We start from the raw sequence: 16,780 nt of genomic DNA, 5'->3' as shown, positions 1-16,780 counted from the left end.
ATGGCACAATAGAGGACCAGGATGGGACATTGCTACAAGAAGAGAACCAGTAAAGGGTACATTACTACAAGAAGAGGACCTGCATGGGTACATTAGGAAAAGGGAACAAGGATGGGCACATTACTACAGGATGGGGACAAGGATGGGCACGTTACTACAGGATAGGCACATTACTATAGAATCAGCAAATTAGTACAGGATTGGCACATTACTACAGGATGGGGACAAAGATGGTCACATTACTACAGGATGGGCACATTACTACAGGATGGGGACAAGGATGGGCACATTAATACAGGATGGGCATATGATGGTTACATTACAAGATGGGCACAAAGATGGGCACATAACTACAGGATGGGCACAAGGATGGGCATATTACTAGAAGATGGCACAAGGATGAGTACATTACTACAGGATGGTGACAAGGATGGGCACATTACTAGAGGATGGGCACAAGGATGGTAACATTACTAAGGGATGGGCACATTACTTTAGGATGGGCACACAGATCAGCACATTATTACAGGATGGGGACATTGTTGGACACATTACTACCAGATGGGCACAATACTACAGGATGGGCACATTATTATACAATGGAGACAAGGATTGGCACATTACTACAGGATGGGCATATTATTACAGGATGGGCACATTACTACCGGATGGGCACAAGGATGGGCACATTACTACAGAATGGGCACATTACTATAAGAAGGGGACAAGAATGGCACATTACTACATGGGAAAAGGATGGGCGCATTACTAAAATAAGGGGAACAGAAAGGGGGACATTAATAAAAGATGAGGACCAGGATGGGAACATTACTACAAGATGTTGGTCAAAATAAATATATAAAATTACTTACAAAAAGGGGATAAAATGTAAAAACAATCAAAATAAAGAATGACTTGTTTTTACCATAAAAAATGTTGTTTTTTTATATTTAAACAAAAAATGCAGGTTTGTTACAATAAATGAACAAAAAAATGTTCAAAAAGGTGATCCACAGGTGTATAGAAAAAAAACATGGTACCAATAAAAATGTTATTTTGTTCTAAACAGAATTCAGCCCCCAAATTATTTTTGTTCTATGTGCGGCCCATATACCCAGCCGAGTTTGAGACCCCTGCTGTATGGTCAGACAAGACCAATACACTGTACATAGCAGGAGCATATATATCTCAGCATTGGAACATTTTAAACACATCTAATTGTGGATCTTATTATTCCAAGATCTATTGATTAAAATAAACCTTAAAGTTAACTTTGTTCATGGGAAACCCCTTTAAGCTAAATTTCTGTTAGCTCATCTCCCAACCTCCATTTTGATTAAACTGTTTATGGACATCACACCCCACTGTGTGTTTTCTCCAAATTTTCTACAGGGAAAACAAACTGATAAATCAGCAGAGCTCCATTAGTTTGGGTTGGTGGTATAATAATCCATTTTCACTATACGTTTTAGTCTCTTTCCTAACTAAGTTGCGAGCCTTCTTCTGACGCCAAAAATCGGCCTCAGTGTAGCTTCCGATATTTATGGATACTTAGCATTTCTGTAACATAGGAAACTGTAAATGGTCCTGTACATGATTAATAGTTGCTGCTGTAAAAAGAGGACTGTACATGGTTGACTAGTGAGATCAAAATTGTCCCACTTTTCTGGATGAAAATCGATCCGATTTTTTTATACAGTCAAGTGACCCTGGCCTTACTTTAAATATCAACCCCTAATCGTTTTCTCAAGATCTTACTTTCTGTCAGTGATAGGAAACATTATTGAAATACTATCCTGTCCTCGAGCTGCTATTAAAGAGAATCAGTCAGCAGGTTTTTGCTATGTAAGCTGAAGACAGCATGCTTCAATGGTTAAAACAGAGAATTCAGGGATGTGTCTTATCAAGGTCCAATCTGCTGTTTATTTGCTATGTTTGCTTAAACAGCAAGACCCTTATCATTGCATAGACTGCAAGGTCACGTGTACGGCAGTCCGGCATGCCTCCTCTTCTGATTGATACCTCACTGTCAATGTACAATCTCTATAGAGAGTCTGGTGTGGGTGGGGTCAGCTCTCTCAGCTCTGCTACATGGCTAAATCTAAAAATTATGATTGTTTCAGATTGACTTCACCCGGTAATCTAAGTGATACATCGTTGGATTCTCTTTGCCTACATTATGCTGCTCTCAGATGAGGAAGCAAAAACCTACTGATATATTCCCTTCTATAATGAGGGTTTGTTACAAACTATGTAAACTATTGCAACACTGGAATTTGGAAAATAAACTGTCAGCAACTAAGCCTGCCCCCATATCTGTCTCTACATCAACTGTGACAGAGAAGGAGACTGGTTAGCCACTGGCTCAAACCGTCAGCCCCGGTAATACAGGTCCCTAGTCTTAAGCGGGCTTTACACACAGCGACATCACTAACGAGATGTCGTTGGGGTCACGGAATTCGTGACGCACATCCGGCCTCGTTAGCGACATCGTTGCGTGGGACATGTACGAACAACCAAAAATACTCACCTTATCGTTGATCGCTGTCCGGTCGTTGTAATCCCGATTATCCTTGCTGGTGCTGGACGCAGGTTGTTCGTCGTTCCTGAGGCAGCACACATCGCTATGTGTGACACCCCAAGAACAACGAACAACAGCGTACCTGCGTCCTCCGGCAATGAGGTGGGCGTTACATTCCTTCGACTGCTCTCCGCCCCTCCACTTCTATTGTCCGCCTGCCGTGTGACGTCGCTGTGACGCCGCACAAACCTTCCCCTTAGAAAGGAGGCGGTTCGCCGGCCACAGCGACGTCGCAGGGAAGGTAAGTTAGTGTGACGGGGCCTAACGATATTGTGCGCCATGGGCAGCGATTTGCCCGTGCCGCACAAACGACGGGGGCGGGTGCGATCGGCAGCAACATCGCTATCGATAACGCTGCGTGTGAAGCCCGCTTTAGGCTGAGAAAGGGGAAGGGGGCTTCTTGTCTGTATTGGAAATGTAGGAGGATTGGCACCAAAATTGGGACACTGTAGACTGAAATTAGGAGTATACAAGTACATTGTATAAATTAACATATTTATACTGTAAGCCTGCAAGGACAGGGCCCTCTCCTCTATACAAGTCTGTCACTGTAATTTATATATTTTGTATATTTATTTATATTTATAGGATTTTGCATGTAATCCCTTCTCATGTATGGCACCATGGATTCAATAGTGCTCTAAAAATAAATAATTAGGGTGGTTTCATAGGTAAAAATTTGGGGAAAATGCTGTTTTATACGCTTTTTTGGTATTTTTGCAGGTCAGGCAGATATTGAGTTAATAGGAAATTTTAAACATTGGGTATTTTTTGTGTTTTTCCCTAACTTCTGGTGATTGCTACTAGTTATTTTTTCATGCATTTTCAAAAAAGCTTTTCTATAATTGTAAAAAAAAAAACAAACCATGAAAAATGCTTCTGTGAATATAAACAAAACACCAAAATATGCTTTAAATTAATGGCTCTTTTGCAATTTTTCTGGTAGGATCCCCTTGCTCAACCAGAACGCTTTGGAGGATCTAGCCTGAAAATGCATGGAGCTGAAGCTTTTCACTTGTATGCTGCGCCAAGTAGTGCTACATTTCCTTGACATGTGACAGACAGCCCATGTAAATGAGCAGCACATGTGCTTAGCGTAACAGCAATGCGGGAAAGCTGGTGAAGGCGGCCATGATGGTTGTCAAACCAGTTTTCCCAGAAGGATGTAAAATACAACTGAATTAATTTTTCATCAAGGTAATGGAAGTGGATTACTCACCGATTTGTTTTCTTCTTTTCTTTTTCCAAGACAAAAATAAGTTGTAACATGAGCCCACTTAACATTTCTAAGGGTACGCTCACAAGAGATAATCTCACATTGCACTCGGACCAATGTTATTCAATTAGGGAGAGCAGATGGTCAGCTTTTTTCTCATCCAGATTCTGGTTGAGCGAGAAGTCGCAGCATGGTGTGATTGTCAGCAAGAGACGTGTCACTCGCACCATACAAGTCTATGGGTGCGAGTGAAACATCGGACTGCACTCGGATGTCATCCAAGTGCAGTGCGATAATCGCATCAGCTGACGATGGAGGAGATGGGGAGATTGATCCCTCCCTCTCCTCCGCAGCTGTGATTTGATTTTGTATGACACTCGCCTCACGCTGGTAGCACAGTGGGAGCTGAGGGTCATTAGCATATCACATCCGATACACTCCCATCGGATGCCATATGGTTGTGTGAATCCAGCTTAAGGCCTCTTTCACACGTACGTGCCTCCGGTACGTGTTTGGCAGTTTTATCACGTACCGGAGACACGTACACACGTAGACCTATGTATTCCTATGGTTTTGGAAACATGTAAGTATTTTCGCACGGAACGTGTGTCCGTTCCGTACTTACGTGTGTTTGTGTGTTTCTCACGGCAACATGTCAGTTTTCTCTCCAGAATCACGGGTGTCACACGGAACGCAAACGGACCACACAGATGTGTTCTGTGTGACACGCACCGGAGAAAAGACATGTGTCTGTGAGAACAAAAAACAAAACTTTACTCACCTTCTCCAGCCCTGCAGTCTCTGCCGCTGCTGTCACTTGCTTCCGACCACCGCTCATTATGCTCATTGAATATTCACTTCACTGCAGCCGGAAGTAGCAGCAGCGGTGAGTCGGCAGGACCGGAGACCGTAGGTCAGCACCACGGACAGCGACACCATGGACAGGTGAGTCGAAAGTTGCCATTCTCCGTGTGTTATCACAGATAACACACGGAGAACACACGTGTGCCATAAATACGGCTCACGGAGGGCAAAATGCACCTCTGACACGTCCGTGAAAAACGTGCGTGGTTTTTCACGAACGTGTGAAAGAGGCCTAAGGCTGATGCTCTTATGGGCTCTACACAGACCTTTTAATGGGCACGTGTTGTCCTTAAGGGTCCCTACAAAGTACCAAAGGCACTCCATGTGCAAGAGTGCTGATTATCTAGTTAAAATGGTTTAAAACTTACCAATTTATAGAAATTCTCACCAGGAGAAATGGGAGTATGTCCCTCAAAGCATACATTTCTTTTTTTTTAAACTTCTTTTTATTATGTTTAAAAAAAAAAAAGAGCTTGTAACATACAATATTTATATCAACAATAATAATGACAAGTTTTAGAAATTCATTTACCATCATTTACAATCATCAGAACAAAACCCCAATACCCTCCCTCCCCTCTCCCTCTCTGCGTACATTTCTTTTTTAAGCATAATCATGCTCTTTTTTCAGGTCCCGGCCCATCTGGAAGCTGGATTGAATCTAATGGCCCCCTTACCCATTAAAGTATGTTGCTGGTAATGAACAATCATAACGCCAACACACTGTCATACACATTTTAGTCCATATTGCCCATCAGTTGTACAATCTGGCCATACACAGTGACACTAGGCAACAAACGATCTTTCTTGGAATATTGTTGCAAGAAAAGATTGTTGGTATGTCTTTCAGCTGAAAGACATCAAATAGTGCCAACTACATGTCAAACGAAGATGGCCTGTGATCGGTCAGCTAAAATGATCATTCTGAAAGAGAACAGTTCACAAGGTTTTTGCTAATCCAAGATCAGGATGATGTAGGGGCTGAAACCCTGATTCCAGTGATGTGCCACTTACTCGACTGCTTGTTGCAGTCTTGATAAAATCCCTGTATTCTCTGCAACAGACCTAGCAGTTCTCTGAATGCTGATCTCTGTATAACCCTGCCCAGATCATTGATTGACAGCTCTCTGTGTACACGGCAGAAAGATGACAATCAGTGGTAGGGGCAGGGTTATACAGAGCAGGAGGGCTACGTCGCAGGAAACAACTAGCCCTCTAATGATAATCTCCTACTGATATAACACTGATTTTATTGAAACAACAAAAAGGCTAGTAAGTTACACATAGCTTTAATCCTGGTCTCTGCCCTCCATCTCATGCTGCTCTCAAATTACATAGCAAAAACCTGCTGATCGATTCCATTAAAAATGTTGTTTGACAGTAAATTTATTTTTAACCATAAATTGATTAAAAATAATGAATGGAAGAATACGCACATCATTCAATGTTGTGCTCTTGTAGTCACATGATCACTGCAGGCTATAACAGGCTGCAGCGGCGCTGAGACTTCTGAGCAGGGCAGGCACCAGATCTGGAGGCGACAGATATCTCCAGAGGGGCTGGGGCGCTAAAAGGTGAGTCTCACTCATTATATACACATGATAATGAAAAAAAATAATAATGAAGGCTATGTGTGCACACTGCAGATTTGTTTCTCCAGCAAAAAACGCACCCTCTGGCACAAAAGCGAAGTCAAAAAACGCATGCGTTTTTAATGCGTTTTGGTGCGTTTTTGGGGCGGTTTTGTCCCTGCGTTTTTTAAAAGTTATCAATGGCAAAACACAGGGAAAAAGTCACATGCTGCTTTTTTTTGCTGCAGAAAAACTGCAGCAAAACCTGTAAGGAAAAAAGAAGCAACGTGCGCACAGCATTTTGGATTTCTCATAGACTGCTGGGGAAGGACTGCATGAAGGTTATGAACACCAATTCTGCACCCAAAACCGCAGGAAATCCGTGGCAAGAAACGCAGTGTGCGCACAGGGCCTTACTGAGCGTTTATAAATGATCGTTTAGGTTGAATGGTTCATTCTCATGAGGGTCTTCATGCAGCATCCCGATGTGATGCCTAAAAAACATTTACGGTAGTCTCCCCTTATACCTGACATGCATGCTGTGAGATGAAACGTGTGGAACACAAAACCTGTACAATATGAGCAGATAATAATAATTTCTATAGTGCCAACATATTCTGCAGTGCTTTACAATTCAAAGATGGGTATGGTCACCAGATAAAAGAAGGCAGAGAAAAATCTGCAAAGAAGGCTGAATACCGGGGGCAACTGATCACAGTCTCGCTCTGCGGATTCCATTTTCCCACATAGGGTGTAAAACGATCCAAATTCGAGATGACGAACTCTATTTCATGTTTTAACAAGCGGATATGATATATAAATATGACTGCTACTAGTATTGGTGTGCTTCCAGTCCGACTTGAAGGATATTTTTTTTTTTTAATTTTGGAAGTAACACAGACATGCAGTATAATGATCCATTCCCGGCATCCTTCACAGCACACGTAGACCACAGGGCTGCTAGCATGTTCTCCGCGCAGTTTTCCATTTCCGCAGTCAATACTGGGAGAGTGATAAGCTTTTATGATGTACAGTACAGCAGCTGTGCGCCGCACGTCCAGCAATGAGACCCATCTGCTGCACGGTGATGTGAGTGGAGGCTGCCTGGACCTTTCCTACCAGTCATTATCCTAAATACATTAAATCTATAAATGACCACTCAGCTCGGCCAACGCAGTTATGAGGAAACACTGAAGCCATTAATTCAATAGAAACAGGGATGTTTTCAAACTGAGCTCCATGTGAATGAAGCCTCTGCTGCTGGCGACCCCTCGTGTGTGTAATACCGCCCAATACGTCCATGTGCGCCGGAGAATAAGATTATGTTTCACATCCACGAAATAACAAAGCAGCCTCTTATCCATTATTGCCTATAGCCATGTTTATTTAGGTAAATGGGCAATAAATGTCCAGATGGCCCCCGCTGCGGCTATAGAAAAGCAATCGCAGCACTCCGTAGTAAGAGCTTTGTGAATGGGCCCTGTCATAGGTGTTAATGTAGTATTTAATGGAGCGCTTATAATGTAGCCACTGTGTCTACGGTAAAATAATGATCAAGAGCCCGGTACGTGGTGATCGGGTCTGATGGGTCAATGTGTCCACTACAGAATGGTAAAAATAAACCGAAGAGTCATCCCTTACATTATTTCCTATCGTTATAGACAAATAATGGCATTTTTGGTGCACCTCCCCTGCTGAAGACATCTCTAATATGGAAAGAGATGCGATCATCACCTATAGTGTCACCACTTAGTATGATCGATCAGATCTGTCATTGTAAAGGAAAAGGTTTCTGAGATTTCTTCATTTTCTCCAAGTGTTTAAATAGTGATTACACGTGTGACTTTTTTTAGGCCACGTTCACATATTCAGTATTTGGTAAGTTTTTTACCTCAGTATTTGTAGCCAAAACCAGGAGACGAACAATCAGTGGAATAGTATACAGTGGAACCTTGGTTAACGAGAACAATTCGTTCTGGGAGTGTGCTTGTTAACCAAGTTACTTGTTCAGCAAAGCAAGATTTCCCATAGGAAATCATTGCAATGCTGACAATTCGTTCCACAACTTGTTAAATGTCCCATCCTGGTGCACTATTGTGCCATTCCACACACGTACAAACACACAAAAACACGCACAAACACACACAAACACGCACAAACACACACAAACACACACACACGCACAAACACATATTATGCTCACCTTACCTTCCGTTCCCTCACCGGTCTCCTGGAACTTGCAGTTCGCCCGTAGAAGACGTGTATTGGGTAACCAAGGCGACCGATGCCGGACATTCCGCACTCAAAGCGCTGACGTCAAAGGCAGGAGCCGCTTGCCTCTGATTGGCCAGCGCGCTGCCTTTGAGTAGCACCTCACAGGGGAAGTTCCTCCCTCGTCGCGATGGTTACCGGATACACATCCTGTAGAGGGAGGACCTTCCCCTGTCAGGCGCTACTCAAAGGCAGCGCGCTGGCCAATCAGAGGCAAGCGGCTCCTGCCTTTGACGTCAGTGGACTGGGAGCTGAAGGTCCCGCATCGGTCGCCTTGGTTACCCGATACATGCAAGTTCCAGGAAGCCGGCGAGGGAACGGAAGGTAAGGTGAGCATATTTGTGTGTGTGCGTGTGTGTTTGTTTGTGTGTGTTTGTGCGTGCTTGTGTGTGTTTGTGTGGACTGCAAGAGCGGGTCAGAGCGCGGTGGATGTACGGAACCGGAAGTGTGTACGGTGAGTATTTTGCTCGTACAGCAAAGCTTTCTCGTATACCGAGTTACAAATTTACAGAAAGCTTTGCTCGTTAGGCGAAATACTCGCTAACTGGGTTACTCGTTAAGCGAGGTTCCACTGTAATAGAAACACGGGCACCACTTCTGGATTTTTTACCCACTCCTGGGTTTGGCTACAAATTCTGAGGTAAAAAATTCACCAAATACTCAATGTGTGCACGTGGCCTTAATATTTTTTACATCCTTTATTTCCATGCCGATTGGTGGGTGTTCAGGATTTGAAAGCCTCAATGATTCCAAAAGTCCACTGAAGGCTATGTTCACACAGGGTGTTTTTCTTGCATTTTTTCTCTGCAGATTTGTTGCAGAAATTTTCTGCACCCAATCTGCACATTTTTGCAAAAAAGGCGTTAAAAACCGGATAGGGTTTTGGTTTGTTTTTTGCGTGATTTTTTATGCGGCTTTGAAAGAGATTGAGAGAGAGATTGTTTTTTTCTGGTCTGTCCTGGATGAAAACGGAGCAAAACTGCTTCAAAACGTGAATGAACGTCAATGGGTAAAAAAACGCTGCTAAAACGGGCAAACAACTGAGGTGCTGCAGATTTTAATATCTGCACCAAAACCACACGGGAAAAAAACCGCACCATGTGCACAGCAAATAACAAATCCCATAGATTTTGCTGGCTTCAGGAGAGGCACGCAGATTTAAGAAAAAAACACGTCAAAAACCGCAGCGTGTACACAGGGCTTAGAACTGTAGCAAAACCATATCTCTTAGCAAAAAATAACATGCAGTTTTTCTGATGGTTTTGCACTTCCTCATTGCTTGAAAAACCGCAGAAAAACCGCTGAAAGAATTGGCATGTTGCTTATTTAGAGAACGTAACAAAGCAGGTTGATCTTTTAAGTCAGGATAAAAAAAACACAAGTGTTTGTGTGTGTAGGAGATTTCTGGCATCTCATAAGCTTTGCTGGTACTGTAAAAGCAGCGTTTTATTAGCATGGATTTGCATAAAACCAATGACAAAAACGACCTGTGTGAATATAGCCTAAGTGGTACTTTGCACATTACGACATCGCAAGTCGATAGTAGCAATGCCGAGCGCGATAGTCCCCGCCCCCGTTGCAGCAGCGATATCTTGTGATAGCTGCCGTAGCGAACATTATCGCTACGGCAGCTTCACATGCACTTACCTGCCCTGCAACGTCGCTCTGGCCGGCGAACCACCTCCTTCCTAAGGTGGCGGGTCGTGCGGCGTCACAGCGACGTCACACGGCAGGCGGCCAATAGAAGCAGGGGAGCGGTGATGAGTGGGACGTAAACATCCCGCCCACCTCCTTCATTCCTCATTGCAGGCGGGACGCAGGTAAGGAGATGTTCCTCGCTCCGGCGGCTTCACACACAGCGATGTGTGCTGCCGCAGGAACAAGGAACATCGGTCCTTCCGAAATTATGGAAATGACCGACGCTACACCGATCATACGATTTCGATGCTTTTGCGCTCATTAATCGTAGTAAAAAGGATTCACATACTCCGATGTCGACAGCGACGCCGGATGTGCGTCACTTTCAATTTGACCCCACCGACATCGCACCTGCGATGACGTAGTGTGCAAAGTACCCCTAAGTGTGCACCTCGGGAGGCAGATGAGCGCAGCTCCTGCCTGCCGGAAGTCGTCTTTGTATTGAAGCCGGACATCGCTGTGCACTTCTGCCTCCCAAGTTGAGAACATTTCATGCGGCTGTTGGGACCTGAACTCCAGCATCGATCTTCAGGCAATTAAATCACACACAAAAGATTTTTTAAAAATAAGGAAGAATTTACTTGACTTTTGTGCATTTTTGAGAACGATCACACAAACCTCATGAAAGCAACGTTTTTCAATTTTGTGCAAATGACAATGTTGATACTGCCGCTTTATGCTCTACCATGTACCATCCTCACTATTCGGGGCCGGAGATGTAAGGCAGGTTATCAGGTAAAATCCTGGCCACGAAACAACAAGGGTTGGCCGTTGCAGGGGGGAAGTAAATCTCAGTTGATTTTGTACAATAGGGGTAGACCTACAATACAGTGTCAGGGATTGTGCGCACGTTGCGTACTTGCATGCATTTACGCTGCGTATAGCACTGCAGCGTAAATGCATGCGTACTGCGTCCCCTGCACAATCTATGAAGATTGTGCATGATACGTGCGCACAATGCTTTTATGAACGCAGCAATTTGGGTGCTAAAATTTTTACCCAAATCCGTGCTTTCATAAAATGAGCATGTCAATTATCCCGTGTGCTATGAATGCAGCTCCCACTCTGTCTATGGTGGGGGCAGCAGCCATAGCGCATCAAATCGGCTTTTTTTGTACAAAAAAACTGCATCCATTATGCAGTGTTTCTGCAGTAATTTGACTGTCAAATCGCTGCAGAATATTCAGCAGTTACGTGTGCATGAGCCCTTATGATTCTATGTTTTGTTGTGACATGGAACATATAAAGTTGGTTAGCATTTACATGTTTTGCCTTAGTAGATTGGTATGTGTGTCTGAGGTGGATAGGGGAGACTATACGTGCACACATCACATAAATAAAGTGTATACTATCTTCTGTGGATTACGTGAATCTGTACATTAGGTGCATGCAGATTCTCCTTATGCATCACAACGTGTATAAAGGTCTGCGCCATGGGTCAATCTGATGAGATCTAGAAAATCCAGATGGAAAATCTTCTGTCCAGTGTGAATATACCTAAAGGGGGCTTTACACGCTACGACATCGCTAATGCGAACTTGTTGGGGTCACGGAATTGGTGACGCACATCCGGCCGCATTAGTGATGCCGTTGCGTGTGACACCGATGAGCGATTTTGCATCGTTGCAAAAACGTCCAAAATCGCTCATCGGTGACATGGGGGTCCATTCTCAAAAATCGTTATTGCAGCAGTAACGAGGTTGTTCCTCGTTCCTGCGGCAGCACACATCGCTCCGTGTGACACCGCAGGAACGAGGAAGCTCTCCTTACCTGCCTCCCGGCCGCTATGCGGAAAGAAGGAGGTGGGCGGGATGTTACGTCCCGCTCAGCTCCTCCCCTCCGCTGCTATTGGGCGGCCGCTCAGTGACGTCGCTGTGACGCCACTGTGACGCCGCACGGACCGCCCCCTTAGAAAGGAGGCGGTTCGCCGGTCACAGCGACGTCGCCGGGCAGGTATGTGTGACGGGTCTGGGCGATGTTGTGCGGCACGGGCAGCGATTTGCCCGTGTCGCACAACAGATGGGGGCGGGTACCCACGCTAGCGATATCGGGACCGATATCGCAGCGTGTAAAGCCCGCTTTAGGCTATGTCCACATGTTGCTTTTTTGCTGCTTTTTTTTCTGGAATAAAAAAGCTGCTTTCCCAAAGCAGGTTTTGCTGTGCTTGGCTATGTCCGCACGTACATGCTGAATTTTCTGCAGCAATTTGACAGCACATGTGCGCTTCAAATCGCTGCAGAAACACAGCATAATTGATGCAGTGTTTCAGCAGAATAAATCCCGATTTCATGCGCTCTGGCTGCTGCCCCCACCATAGACAGAGTGGGAGCTGCATCCAAAGCGCACAGAATAATTATAAAATAATGTTTAAAAAAAGCTAGTTTCATTTACCACAAAAGCTGCAAATGTGCAGCAAAATCTCACTCTCATTGCTTTCCATGGTGGAAAAAAAGCTGCAAAAGCGAAGAAAGAATGGACATGCTGCTTCTTCCAAAACACCGCAGTTTTCCATTTCAGTAAAGAAAAAAATGCAATTGTATGCATTTGATTGCTGAAATTTCATCGCTTTTGCTGGTACTGTAAAGAGCAGCTGTTAATTTGCATAAAACTCAAGAAAAATGCAGCAAAAAACGCAAAGTGTGAACATAGCCTTAGCGTCTGTGCACATGGAATTTTTTTGGTTATCATTAAAAAACTCTTGAAAACCTCTTCCTATTCATATCTATTGTAAAATCGTTTTGCTGTTCATATGTTGTCTTTTCAAGCATTTTTTTTCTTCACTTTTGGAAAAACAACTGGTTGTAAAATAGAAAGTGCATGTCACTACTGTGAAGTGTCTACTGATGGAAAACGTTCCCAATGAGGCACTATCCAATCAACTGGCTTAAGAAAAAAAAAAAAATTCAGGAAATGAAAAACTCCTAAAAAAAGCTCCCCAAAAGAGCATTTCCTGAATTGTTTTCCACCATAAAACTTGTCATTTTTCATGGTCTGACATGCAGATACTCAGAGGGTTCTGTACACAGTTCAGGCGATGTCCCCCCTGGTACAAGTGTCCCCTGTACTGGGTCCATCCAGCTCTCCAGAAAAGCCCCTTATTGTGTCCTTAAAAAGTCCCATGTTCTGGTCACTAGTGTATAAAGCATGGGGTTGCCCACATGTTTCCTCAGATTCTTCAGAATAGTCCCTGATTGTGTCCACATAAAGTCCCGTATTCTGGTCACTGCTAGTGTATAAAGCATGGGATAGCCCAGTCTCCTCACACACTCTCCATAAAAGCCCCTGATTGTGTCCATCCAAAGTCCCATGTTCTGGTCACAACTAGTGCATAAAGCATGGAGTGGCCCACACGTATCCTCAGACACTCTGCAGAAAATCCCCTGATTGTGTCCACACAAAGTCCCGCATTCTGGTCAGTAGTGTATAAAACATGGGGTGACCCACATGTCTCCTCACACACACTCCAGAAAAGTCCCTGATTGTGTAAACACAAAGTCCCACATTCTGGTCACTAGTGTATAAAACATGAGGTGGCCCACACGTCTCCTCACACTCTCCAGAAAAGCCCCTGATTGTCTCCATACAAAGTCCCATGTTTTGGTCCCTAGTGTATAAAGCATGGGGTGGACCACACACTCTCCAGAAAAGCCCCTGATTGTCTCCATACAAAGTCCCATGTTTTGGTCACTAGTGTATGAAGCATGGGGTGGACCACATGTCTCCTCACACTCTCCAGAAAAGTGCCTGATTGTGTCCACACAAAGTCCCGTATTCTGGTCAGGACTAGTGTAGCTGGGGCGACCCAGTCTCCACACACTCTCCAGAAAAGTCCATGATTGCGTCCATCCAAAGTCTCATGTTCTGGTCACTAGTCTATAAAGCATTGGGTGGGTCAGAAAAGTCCCTAATTGTGTCCACATAAAGTCACGTATTTTGGTCACGACGACCAGAGTATAAAGCATGTCTCACACACTCAGTCTCCTCACACACTCTCCATAAAAGCCCCTGATTGTGTCCATCCAAAGTCCCATGTTCTGGTCACAACTAGTGTATAAAGCATGGAGTGGCCCACACGTATCCTCAGACACTCTCCAGAAAAGTCCCTGTTTGTGTAAACACAAAGTCCCACATTCTGGTCACTAGTGTATAAAACATGAGGTGGCCCACACGTCTCCTCACACTCTCCAGAAAAGCCCCTGATTGTCTCCATACAAAGTCTCATGTTTTGGTCACTAGTGTATAAAGCATGGGGTGGACCACGTCTCCGCACACTCTCCAGAAAAGCCCCTGATTGTCTCCATACAAAGTCCCATGTTTTGGTCACTAGTGTATAAAGCATGGGGTGGACCACGTCTCCTCACACTCTCCAGAAAAGCCCCTGATTGTCTCCATACAAAGTCCCATGTTTTGGTCACTAGTGTATAAAGCATGGGGTGGACCACGTCTCCGCACACTCTCCAGAAAAGCCCCTGATTGTCTCCATACAAAGTCCCATGTTTTGGTCACTAGTGTATAAAGCATGGGGTGGACCACGTCTCCACACACTCTCCAGAAAAGTCCATGATTGCGTCCATCCGAAGTCCCATGTTCTGGTCACTAGTGTATAAAGCATGGGGTGGGTCAGAAAAGTCCCTAATTGTGTCCACATAAAGTCGCGTATTCTGGTCACGACGACCAGAGTATAACGCATGGGGTGGCCCAGTCTCCGCACACTCTCCAGAAAAGTCCCTGATTGTGTGCATCCAAAGTCCCGTATTCTAGTCACGACTACCAGTGTATGAAGCATGGGGTGGCCCAGTCTCCGCACACTCTCCAGCCACAGAGCTGTTTACACATATTTCTCTCTGTTATTCCATGAATGTGAGGCTGTCACACAACATCCACCTCTGTCCATGATCCTGTGCAGGGCACGTCCTCCCCCCGGAGGGCACACATCTGCCTGCACCAGCAGTAATGCAGGGGGCAGGGGACAGGGCATCACAGCACATGATGGATGCGGATCACTGGGGATGCTCCATCACTGACACAGTAATAATAGAAGCAGATAGTAACGTGCACTTGTCCCTGGATCCCTCCCAATACCCAAATGTGTCCCCAGCAGTGCGCTGCCCAGTGGGTGAGGGCACGGCCGGGGTGGCAGGGTCACTTACCCTGTGATGGGGATCATTGCTGGTGCACGATGCGCAGGGGGATTTACATCCCTGGCTTTGTAGTCCGCAGCATGCTCCACTATTGCTGTCACACTGGCGACAAATAACACGATCACACAAATCCCTTTCTTGTTTTCCACACCCCCGGAGCTGGAGGCGGCGCCCGCTCCCTGCACGGCTCTTAAAGGGCCAGCGTCATGTCTGCGCCGCTGCCCCTGGTCAGATTTCTCCAGCAGCATCTTCGTCAGTGGCTGGTGTATGAGGCAGTGGCTGCTGCCAATCAGGGTGTCAGTACTGCTTTAGTGGAGCCCTGGCTCAGGGATATCCTGTATATACAGACAGCACACCACCCCACTATGTATAGAAGGTTGTCTGTCACATTGTATCAGATCATATATTGCTGGGAAAGCTGGGGGCAACCTGTGTCCAGGGCCTCAGCTTCCAGTAATCATCCAGAATGGTAAATATTGCCAGCTATGTGTAAACATGGATGCAACAATACAGTACGGTGACTCAGTGGTGACTCAATAACAGATTTATTTTACACAACCAAAGGGGTATCAGTGGTAGGAAATGATAAGGGAACGGCACAAATGACAATTGCAAGACATTACTATATAGCAAGCGTTATGCAAAGTATGAATGCGATAATGCTTTACACTTGGTTACTTATAACACTAAATAACAGGTATTGCTTGCTTTAACATAGTCCCAGTCTGTCTGTCATGGAGGCATCACTGTCACTCAACATTTTATCGCGATCCCACTTAACTAGATAATTCAATCTATTAAAACACAGGCTCTAAGGCTATGTTCCCACGGGAGTTTGTACCTGCGGATATATCCGCAGGTACGGCCGCAGGTTTCCCGCAGCTGCTCGCCGGAATCCGCCGCTAAAAGGTAGTACAGCGAAATAGCTGCGGTAAACCTGCGGACATTCATGCGGATTACCTGCGGAAGTCCCGGCCCTATCTCCATAGTGGAGGGCCGAGATTTCTGCAGGTAATTCCGCAGAAATAATTGACATGCAATTACGTGCAGCTGCGGGAATCCGCAGCATGTTCCTCAGCCGCACATATCCGCAGCATGGACACAGCACTCCCCATGTCCCATAGGATAACATGGGGAGTGTCTGTACATGCTGAAACCTGCAAATTTATCTGGAAAATCCAGAAAATCCGCGGATTTTCCGCAGATAAATCCGCAGGTTTAATCTCCCCTGGGCACATAGCCTAACAGTGCTATGGTACAACACGCAAGTCCAATTATAGTGGGTATCTCCCCTCACTGAGTACAATACGTCTGGAAGGGAAGCAATGATCCGGCTCACTTTGATCTTCTTCTACAAATAATGTTTGGTCTTCCACTCAGCTCAAGTCACGGATCTTCATCTCAGCTCAGGTCACTTATCTTCCTCTCAGCTCAGGTT

At 45.0% G+C, this 16,780-nt stretch overlaps 1 protein-coding gene across 1 annotated transcript in view; it reads right to left on the bottom strand.

Moving 5' to 3' along the window:
- Window positions 1–15,484, bottom strand: part of SH2B2 (SH2B adaptor protein 2) — a 172,977-nt gene extending 157,493 nt beyond the window's left edge. Inside the window, exon 1 of the mRNA XM_075335309.1 lies at window positions 15,352–15,484. The gene's annotated coding sequence lies outside the window, so the exon portion shown is untranslated. The remainder of the gene's footprint in view (window positions 1–15,351) is intronic.
- Between the last annotated feature and the right edge of the window lie 1,296 nt (window positions 15,485–16,780).

Source organism: Anomaloglossus baeobatrachus, chromosome 2 (genome assembly GCF_048569485.1).
Source record: "Anomaloglossus baeobatrachus isolate aAnoBae1 chromosome 2, aAnoBae1.hap1, whole genome shotgun sequence".
Taxonomy (NCBI): domain Eukaryota; kingdom Metazoa; phylum Chordata; class Amphibia; order Anura; family Aromobatidae; genus Anomaloglossus; species Anomaloglossus baeobatrachus.
Note: the sequence above shows the minus strand (reverse complement) of the source record. Positions and strands in the feature narration are given on the sequence as shown.